Source organism: Leiobunum rupestre, chromosome 3 (genome assembly GCF_980474605.1).
Source record: "Leiobunum rupestre chromosome 3, qqLeiRupe1.1.hap1, whole genome shotgun sequence".
Taxonomy (NCBI): Eukaryota; Metazoa; Arthropoda; class Arachnida; order Opiliones; family Sclerosomatidae; genus Leiobunum; species Leiobunum rupestre.
The window spans coordinates 45576954-45586872 of record NC_143386.1 but is presented as its reverse complement, the minus strand read 5'-3'; the positions used below and the strand labels follow the sequence as shown (position 1 = coordinate 45586872).

Below are 9919 nucleotides of genomic sequence, written 5' to 3'. Positions count from 1 at the left end.
ATTTAATATTTTTTTGTTTTAAGTATAGAATAAATGTTTTGTATTTTGAAAATACTTGAAACTGTATAACGTAAGCCTTACCAAAAATACACCTTTTCAGTAAATGTAGGAGGGTATAATAAACCTTACGTTAGAAGCGGCGTTAAGCGTTGGCTGAGATGGGCTACAGCCTACCAAGGGTTTTCAAAACTGCTATTAATTCCATGTAATTATTAAATACAAAACAAACTGAAAAAAAAATCGATACTTTCATTGCTAACAAAAACATTTTAAAGTTGTTTCGCGTATCATTAAGTCAAAACTTCTTCTTAATATGGAAGACCGAATAATAAAGAGCAGTGATATGCACTGATCATATTTTGAGAATATCATTATATGATTTATTTCCCCGGCCATATTTGTTCTCCCGAAAATACAAAGCTGCGAAGGTAAGACATTTGAGAAATGTTTGGTCAGAATTAGCAGTATCTTCGGTGTTTTGTGATGCGAAGAGCCGACATGAGCCGTCCTTTAAAGCTTGATTGACGCAGCGACTTCAAAAGCGCCGGTACAAGTCCCTTTGACATGGTCTCTTAAACTAGGTCAGAAATTCTACTACGAGAACAAAATGAAAATCGATTCGATCCATCACATCACAAGGCTGGGAACTGATGCTTAAGAGTCCAATTTTGGAAATTGATACGTTTATTGCCCGTTACACTAGATAGAAAATGTGATACTTACGCGGTTACATGAAAACCGCATGTGGTATAAGAGCCGGGAGAGCATCGATTTTATATGGCATTTTGGAATATCTCATTATAGACCAATAGAAGATTATCCAGGACACTCACTCCCGTTTGCAGCTAGAAAGTCGTGAGCCATTATTGTAAGATTTTATTTTGGGAACCATATTTCAATATCTTGGAGTAAATAACATGGTTAATATCGCTTATTTTGGTAATTGATCCAATGATTTCCACCATCTGTAGAGCGCATTTTTCCTTTTAGTTGGAACTAACAAGGAGACTATTCGAGGGGATTATCTCTAATTTGTTTTGAAACTCGGGTGGTGTGTAGACCGTTGGGTAACATGAAATTTCTTTAAGGGAAAAGTTGCAATGGGCTTCCATTTTGCCCTGGCAACCGAAAATGTTTTGGCAACTTCAAACAAAAATATTACAAAAATGAAAAACATTAAATTGAACAAAACTTTGCCAAAATGGTCAATTTGATAAGAAAAGTTTTGGGTAAATGCTTTGATTTTTAAGGAAATTTAATGAACATTTTCGAATAGATATTACGCGATAGACTGCTACACCCAATAGCCTCTATCTGAAATGTCGGTGCGGAAAGTGGATAGCAGAAACGCTATTTCCTCCATCTGTCTCACGGACTCTGGCCACTGCACACTGATTGCCAGCCTCTCCAAAATTCTTCCATTTTCTACCCTAACAAGAGATAGAGAACACTATGCAGGTAATTCCAAAGTATGCAGAATAAAACTTGCAAGTTGAACCCGTTTTATTACTTTGTATTGCATCCGCTAGAATGAGCTGACCTAGCGTAAGAATATCGCCACATCCTGAAGAAAACAGCAAAATTCGATACAGTAATCCATCTTTGAAACGTGACATTGGTATCCGTTTATTTTTTCAACAGTCTCTTGCTGATTACCTAGGTCTAGTGTTTGTTAAGTTATTTAATGTATTACCGCAAATTAATATTAAAAATTCGAATATTTCAATGGTCACATGTCACTTTTTATTTGGCTTTTGAAAACTTAATATTTTCCCTAGAACTCTGTAAATCATACTTACCTGGCGTCGCCGCAGCCTTGATCTAGAAGGAGGTGGGCTTGCACCATTGCACTCAAGTGTGATTGATTTCAACCACTTTGCAAACTGCAATAGACAGGGCGTACAATTTCTGTTAGTGGGGTCCTGCGTACGCGCTTGACCCTTTCCACTAAAGTTCCAAAGATAAACATATACTACTAAATTTCTTAGAGAAAATCTGTTATAGTATGGGTTAAGAACCTTCTAAGGTTTTATATTATGGCGGGTTTATATGCATTTTCATGTTAATACCGTGTATAAAATGTTGTGTCCTTCTATTGCACAGGGTGTTTCCGAAATGTACGTCGTTAACTTTAGGAGGTGTCCTTTTAGCCATAAATATCTACGAACATGGGTTCTTAAATGCTTTTCAGAAATATGGTTCCAAAAAACTATTTCAAAAACCGATACACGAACTCGTTCAAAAATAATAGGCGTGTTATAATAATTCTTACAATCTTTGTACGTTTTATTAATACATACACATTAGTACGTTTTATTAATACATACACATTAGTACGTTTGAACATACGAGTTAGAGTTTATTTGGTTTGTTCCGCTAAGGCATAAAGTGGAGCCATGGGAAAAGGCTGGTTTTCGAAATTGCAAAAGGGCTTATTTTCAGTAGGTCTAAATCGCAGTGACGGTGAGCGAAAACATGCGTTAGGCCCATCGGAATAGTATTAATCGATGTTCGCCGTCGTGATTTTTCCGACTAAGTGAAAATAAAGATAACATTAATTCTTACTGCTATTGGAATTATTGTCTTGCACGTAGGCAATAGCGTTTACCCAAACCACTTACTCGCTTCGTTTCGAAAACGCTAATGGGAAAGATCTCTGTACTCGAAATCAACGTTACCCGAGAAAACTTTTTTTTTTTGACATCCACACATCGGTGTCGACCCAAGGCCTTAGACACCAGCACACAATAACTGATTAATCAGGGCGAGATATGTGTAACGGCCACGCCAACGGGGGGATATGCGGGGACAGGGGTTGGGACACCCGTGGCGGAAGTATTCCGACCACCCGTTGGGGGATTGGTGGTCGTCCTCACACGGCCATCCACAAACTCTGCCTCCCGGACGCCTGGGATTACAGGAGTGAGCCACTACTCCCGGCTACCCGAGAAAACTAATGCGGTCGGCATTTAACATTAATAATTATCCGAGTAACTTCATTGTCTGATCAATAGATGGCCGCAGTCCTCTTCCGGGTTTTAAAGGCAAATTCTCGAAAAAAAGCATTCTTGCGCGGGAAAATCATCGGGTTAATTTCCATAGAAAATAAAGCTGTTTTCTGTCCATCGTTAGTCCTAATCTCTAGAATATATTTAAACAGGGTTCCCATGATCTCTTTAATGTAGAAGCCGATCTTATTAGCCCTTTCAAACTCTTACTTCGTATCAGTGTCAGACAATAAATTCCACCTAACTCTAATCTAATAATATTTCACATAGATCACTTTATTTCGCGGATTATATTTCTGGCGGAGACCGAAATATCCCCACCTTTGGAAGTGGTTGAAGCTAACCGTGACTTGGAGTATAGGGTACGGGGTCTCTATTACCTTTGGTGAAAACCAGCCTTTAAGCCAAGATATATTTTTGCTCTCTTAACGGATGACATAGCTGACTTGATATGAGTATGGATTGTAATTAGTATAGTCATGAATCTATTTAACCCATGAATATTCAGCTGGTCACCTCCGGCAACGCGTGGGGCGGAGCCAATTTATAGTGTCGTAGTGGAAGTAGAACTCAGCTGTTTATAAGCAGGCGAAGCGTTAGTTCCTAAAATGGCACGTTATGGAGCGAAGATGGTAAAAATTCCTTTTTGCAGTTGTTATCAATAATCTATTTAATTAAATATATTCATTATTTATTTAATAGTATTATTAGAATAGAAGATCATTTGTTACTTAATAATAATGTAAGGCTTAGCTTTTCAGAGATAGTTTGATTGTTTAAATTGTTAAAAATCTCACAGGCACTCGATAGAAAGGTTTTCAAAAGATCGGAATTACATTCCTTTATTTTGTATTTTTATTCTAGAAATATTTATAAATTTAAATCTTATTTTTAAACAAAATAACTCGAATCATTCGTCAAAAGCATTTCGTGGTTTTTCGGCTCTCGTGAACTATCTTGCGCTAAAATGACATCATTTTCGGATTCGTTCTTATTGGCTTACAAAGTAAACCCCTCGTGTGGCACGTAAATAGGCTCCGCCCCACGAGTATACCGTTAAATAGTTCCATGGTATTTTGTCTGTCCTGGCCAATCTTGTAACAGGGCAGCCGGATGGATATACTTCATTCATTGTTACCGCTTTCGCTACGCAATGGGAAGAGCACAGAAAGAGATATGATATTTTACTGGAACCTTCATCGCGTTTGTTTTGAGTTTATTAGATACTAGCCTTGGTACCCGGCTTCGCCCGTTAGTTCTTTAAAATATGTGATGTAAAACGTATGTTATAACTTGAACTTAATTGAGTAATGAACATGGATCTTGAGCGTATTCGTGCATATTTCGTGGACCTCCATTATATGAAGAAGACAGGATTACTAATTTACCGTGATTAACGGCGTTTTTATCGTTGGCAATTGCATCTTTCAGATGAATGTATTCTTCAACTCGAAGCTTCGTCTGGTTCAGGCGAATAAACAGTAATCGCTCTGATTCTATCTTTGCATACATATCCACCAAATACTGATGTAAAAGTTGTCGGTAATTTAGTACGCGATTCTCCCATGGTCGCACCATCAGACGATAGGAGTAAAACGACATCGCTGATACCATTTTATTAGTTGAATATTTCGTTCCTGGTTGTACTTAATTTATATGGATAGAATATCCGTGTCCTACGCGTGGAAAAATCAGCGGATATGCGTTTTAACTCGTTACTCCGCATAGTTAAAACAATATATCTTTTTTCAAATTCATTACACGCTATGACAATGGTCCTCTGAAGCGGAGCAATGATGTCCTTGTCTGTTCCAGGAAAAAACCCGATGGATTTGATATATTCCACCGATGAGCTTTTTCGTCATAATTAATGACGTCGTAACTTAAGTTGCTGAACGCTTTTATTAAGTCATCGGTGTTTTTTAAAATGCCGTAGCTTTTATAGTAGTGTGACGTCAGAAATGACGTCAGTCATCGGAAAAACCGATTCTTCCAGCCGATGACTTCTGTGAGTAACCGATGACTATCGTGACGTCAAATAGCCCCCGACGCGTTCATAGCAAAAGAGCCCTGAAAATAATACTACCAAAAGAGCCCTTAACTTGCGCACAATTTCGGAAAATAATACTTTCGGAAAACTTACCAAAGGAAAGGGAGTTTGTAGCGGGGACGCGACCTGTAGCCGGCAATTTCGGAAAAAGAGACTTTTGGAAGCCGGGGGAGGAAGAAATTTTGGACCGGCGACGTGACCTTCAGCCGGCGGGGGTAAGCGGACCTTTAGCCGGCGGGCGGGGAGACAGGCGAGAAAATAAAGCTCGAAAGCTCGACAAACAGACAGACAAACTTCTGGAAATATAGTTGAGCGGACCTCTCTTAGCAGCGAGTTCAATGGGAAAGTTTTGTCCGTCTTTCCGTCCGTCCGTTAATAAGTTTCAAAGGAGGGGGGGGGGGGACGCAAGATAAAGAGGCATGGTATGAGCCACGGGTTGCGAGAGAGAGAGAGAGAGAGAGAGCGAGAGGGTAGAGGGCGGGCGCTCGGCGGGGATAGGTGCGAGTTGTACGGGAACGTTTTGTAGAGAAGTGGAGGGGGATGGGGGCTCTGATAATTCGCAGAAATTTCGCAATATCTCGAAAACAGTAATTGATGAGGGGAATCCCTTCGAGGGTTTTTTTAATTGAGAGATAGGGAAACTGGCAATGGTACTATAGGCGAGTATTTAAACGAGTTGCCACTTTGTGTGCTTGTTAATTTTCCAACATACTCTGGTCCGTCGTTATACAACAATCTGATACCGATCCCACCAGTCACCGTTTCGTTTAAAAAGCTGGCGGCCACTTCTACTCGTAAGCAATTCCCACTGCAACTTGCTTACGCAATCAGAATTCATCGCTCTCAGGGCTTAACACTTGAGCAAGCAGTTGTTGATCTCGGACCCAACGAATTCGCTCTCGGCATGGCATACGTTGCCGTTTCGCGCGTAAAAACATTGGACGGCATAATTTTCGATCCCGGATTTAACGTAGAACGACTTTTGAAAGTCAATAGTAAGACCGGGCTAGCTTTCAAAAAAAAAAGAACGGGAGAGGCTGAAACTACTATGATATGTATGTCATAAAAATAATAGTTATTACCTTAATTTCTTTAAATGTGTGTTCAATATTTGAATTATTTATATTGTCGCTAGCTCGTTCCGCTCAGGTTTTTGTCAAAAATACCCGTTGGGGTTTTGTGACGCCCTAGTATAGATAAGGGTCGAGCGCGAACGCAAGACCCCACTAACAAAATTGTACGTGCCGCAAGTCACATTTTGCGACGAGTGGTAAGAGCGAGGGGCAGGATCACTCCGCGTAATCGGTGTACAGAGCCGTACCTTTGACTGTACCAATGGGATTATGCGTAATCTTTGAAGTCCCTGCCTTTGGCAGTGCTAATCTAAGCGTAATCCGGTGTACAGATTTTCTAAGAGTGGTTAGCCCCTCGGGTAAGAGTCAGTTGTTGGACAGACGCACATGAGAGTCCTGCACGCGAACTTTGCCCTCCCTTTCCTTTTATAGTTTTTGTTTACGAGAGAAAATCTACGCAGCTGCTCGCGAGTTAATTACTAAACGAAGTGTATGGCAATTTAATCTTTTGAGTAATAAACTTAGTTCTTTATTGTTAAAACTTTGGCAATTCTTATTTCGAATATATAACCTGTTACGATCCATTATTAACAGGTTATGGGTCCAGTACGCGTAAACTGCGCGTTATAAACCGATGCCCTTCGAAGTCCATCAAAAATCAACTACCAGAAGAGCTGTGGACTGGACAGCCTACATCACTAGACAACGTACGAGCCTTTGGATATCATGTTTGGACGGTCAAAGGAAAACTTGTCAAACGGACGAAACTGGATCCAAAGGCGGAAGAAACCGTCCTCATAGGATATCCTGAAAGAGTTAAAGGATACAAATTATGGAACTACAAAACAGATAACATATTCGTTAGCCATGACGTCGTTTTTGATGAACTCACCTATCCTTTGAAAAACGACACCAAAATACCTCCTTTGACTACTGCTGAAAATAAAAATATCCAAGATCCACACAATAGCTCTCTCAATTATAGAAGTCAAATTGACCGAAGTAAAAGGTATTTCTATAATATCACTAATTTGTTTTATAAAGTTACCATCTACGTCAAAGAACAAAGCTTAGCTAATATTAGTCTTCGAGCTTAGGAAATATAGCGCCATCTACCTTAATATCCGCGAGCGGCAGAGTGAACTTGATCAACGATTGCTTGGGAAAAGTGATGGATGCTGAATTAATTAACTTCTACGAAAGTGAAACAGTGGTCGTGGCAACACTCTTGATGGGCGGGAAAGGGTTGACGAATGGCTGTTGTGCCCACTGGGCAGTTAACGTAAACGGGTGTGCTGGGCGTAATTTTGAACATCGAAGTTAAATACTGCTTGAAGTTGAACTTGGAAACGCTGATAAAGATAGAACCGACTGAAGTCGAATGGCTGGTACTGTAACTGCCCAAGAAAAGTGCAGAAAATCAGAGTACTTGACGAAGTACCTTAATTTACCAAAGCGAGTGTGCAATACTATCATCGTACACATCATAACGAGATGCGTTGGCTCCTGCACCGCGTACCAATTTCAGAAGACACATGTCCTGATCATTCCGAAGGAGAAATTGCAACGCTGTTTCGGCAGTTGATGCTGCACCTGGGGATCCTACTGGTGATCGACCAGATAATCGTTCATCAGTAATTGGACACCAAAGTATCACTGCGATCAAGCTGCATAGCAAAGCAGTTAAAGCTCGCATATTAAATTGCAGAAACAGGGAGTAGAAGTAGTTTGAAGAGTGAAACTGAATTGTAATAATTTGCGTTCGTTGCCGTTGCGTTGAAAAATAATTTTTTGAATTTCCTTTGATTGCTGAATAAAGATGGGCGTTAAAATTGTATTAATTCATTTATATCAACTTTTTTAATTATTCAATTTCAAACTTCATTCTTCGGCTCCCCTGTGGATTAACTAACTAGCGTTGCTTGAGTACATATCTCAACGCCAAATGTTGTTTTCTGAACCCAACAAAGCCATCACCATAGTTCCTCTGGTCTTATATTGGGGATTTCTTACATATCAATCGTGTCAAATTCAAGTAATTGTTTGGTCCTGGTCAACTGAATTAATTAATTCCACCAAGATTATCTAATTGCATTAGGTAGTTTGACTAGGGTGGGGCTTCATTCTTGCTACGATGATAACTGGCCGCGGCTCAAAGCGATTTTGTTCTTTCGCGAAGTTTGTGTTCGCATCTTTTCGAAGTGAAAAATGTGGCGCAAAATCGTACGCAACGTGATGACTCTGAAACAGCACAAATTTTGACCCTATTCGGCACAATTTCTACGATGTTATTATGCGCACTTCATTTAAAATTTTCAAACGGGAATTAGTTTATACTTATAAAGATTACCGGAGATTGTTCTTTGACTAAAAAATATTCAAGTTTAGATTTTGTCCCCTAATGTTGATCATTTTTACTTTTTCGTGAAGTAAAGATAGATAACCAGTGGCGCCGCCAGCAATAGGCACGAGTAGGCACGTGCCTACGTGGAAAACTAGAGGGGCCACAAATTTATTAAAAAAAGGGGGCCCTATTTTTTCATATTGGTAAATTTTATATAGCCGAATTAATAGAGAAATTGCTGAAAAATATCAAACTTGTGACTATCAACTAATGCACATATTTTATGGGTTTATATTTACTCGATTTAATAAGGATAATACCCATTGCATAATACCAGGGGGTAAGCGCGTAAGCAAAAACGCAAGGGGTGCTTTACGCGGCCGTCACTGCTCCTCCCGCTGAGGGGGAGTTACGCGCGTGCCTAGACGAAACACGAAATCGCACAGGTGCGACAGAGAGAAAAATAAACAAACAACAAGCTATCTTGTGACTAGATTTAAGGCTTGTATATAGTTCTCTTCGCTATATTTGGACGAATATTTTGAAATGACCGTTAGTGGCAGAGATGTAGACATGTAGTGTATTATTTCAAAGAAAAAAAAGGTGACTCACTTTCTCTTTTTGTTAACAGTCTGTTTTTAGGTTTGTAGAGCCTTTTTTAAAAATCCTTTACCATTTTCATATATCTTCATTTTCTAGTCCTGTTTTCGTACGATAAAGCAGCAATTTAGAACTCGCGATCATAGTTGAATTATATACGTATAAATATTTTAAAATAGTGTAGGATTAAATAAATTTTGAGACCTCATTTGAGACAACCTAGTTTAAAATGAGTTTGAGAAAAACCCCGTCTTGTTTCCAAAAAAGGAGAAAACGTAAAATGGAAGAGACTCTAATTAAGAGCCAGTCTGGATCTATTAAACAATATTTTGAGTCCACTATAATGACTAGCGATGCCGTTCAATCTCGTGATAGTTTCGAATGGGTAGGTAATAAGCCCTGAAATAGTTTTTTCCTGCTTCGTGGGTGCGTTTTTACAGCAGCCTACTTCCAGGCGGTAGTAGGTCAAACTTTGAAGCCCTCTAGCGCTCTTTAAACTCGTCGCAGAGAAACACGACAAAAACCTGCATACTTCTCAGCTCATCCCCTACAACTACCAGAAATGTATGTACTGACTATTGAATCACCCTGTATATAAGTTGACAAAGTAACTTTGTTAGTTATATTAGTAGTATAGTTTCAGAGTTATTAGTCTTTAGTCACATAATAATTTACAATGGCGAAACAGACCATTATTAAAAAAATGCATTAGGTAAATAGGTAGTGTCATACTTATGTTTATTATGTTACTTAAGGTTTAAGTAAATATATTAAAAATTAGTGGGCAAGAGGGGGCCCCAAATTGTAGTGCCTACGTGGGAAAAAATCCTGGCGGCGCCACTGT

The 9919-nt window shown here is 39.3% G+C and overlaps 1 pseudogene; it reads left to right on the top strand.

Annotated features, from left to right (window-relative positions):
• The first annotated feature begins 1791 nt into the window (after nucleotides 1-1791).
• LOC149951927 (U1 spliceosomal RNA) lies at nucleotides 1792-1943 on the top strand (annotated as a pseudogene).
• The last annotated feature ends 7976 nt before the right edge of the window (nucleotides 1944-9919 follow it).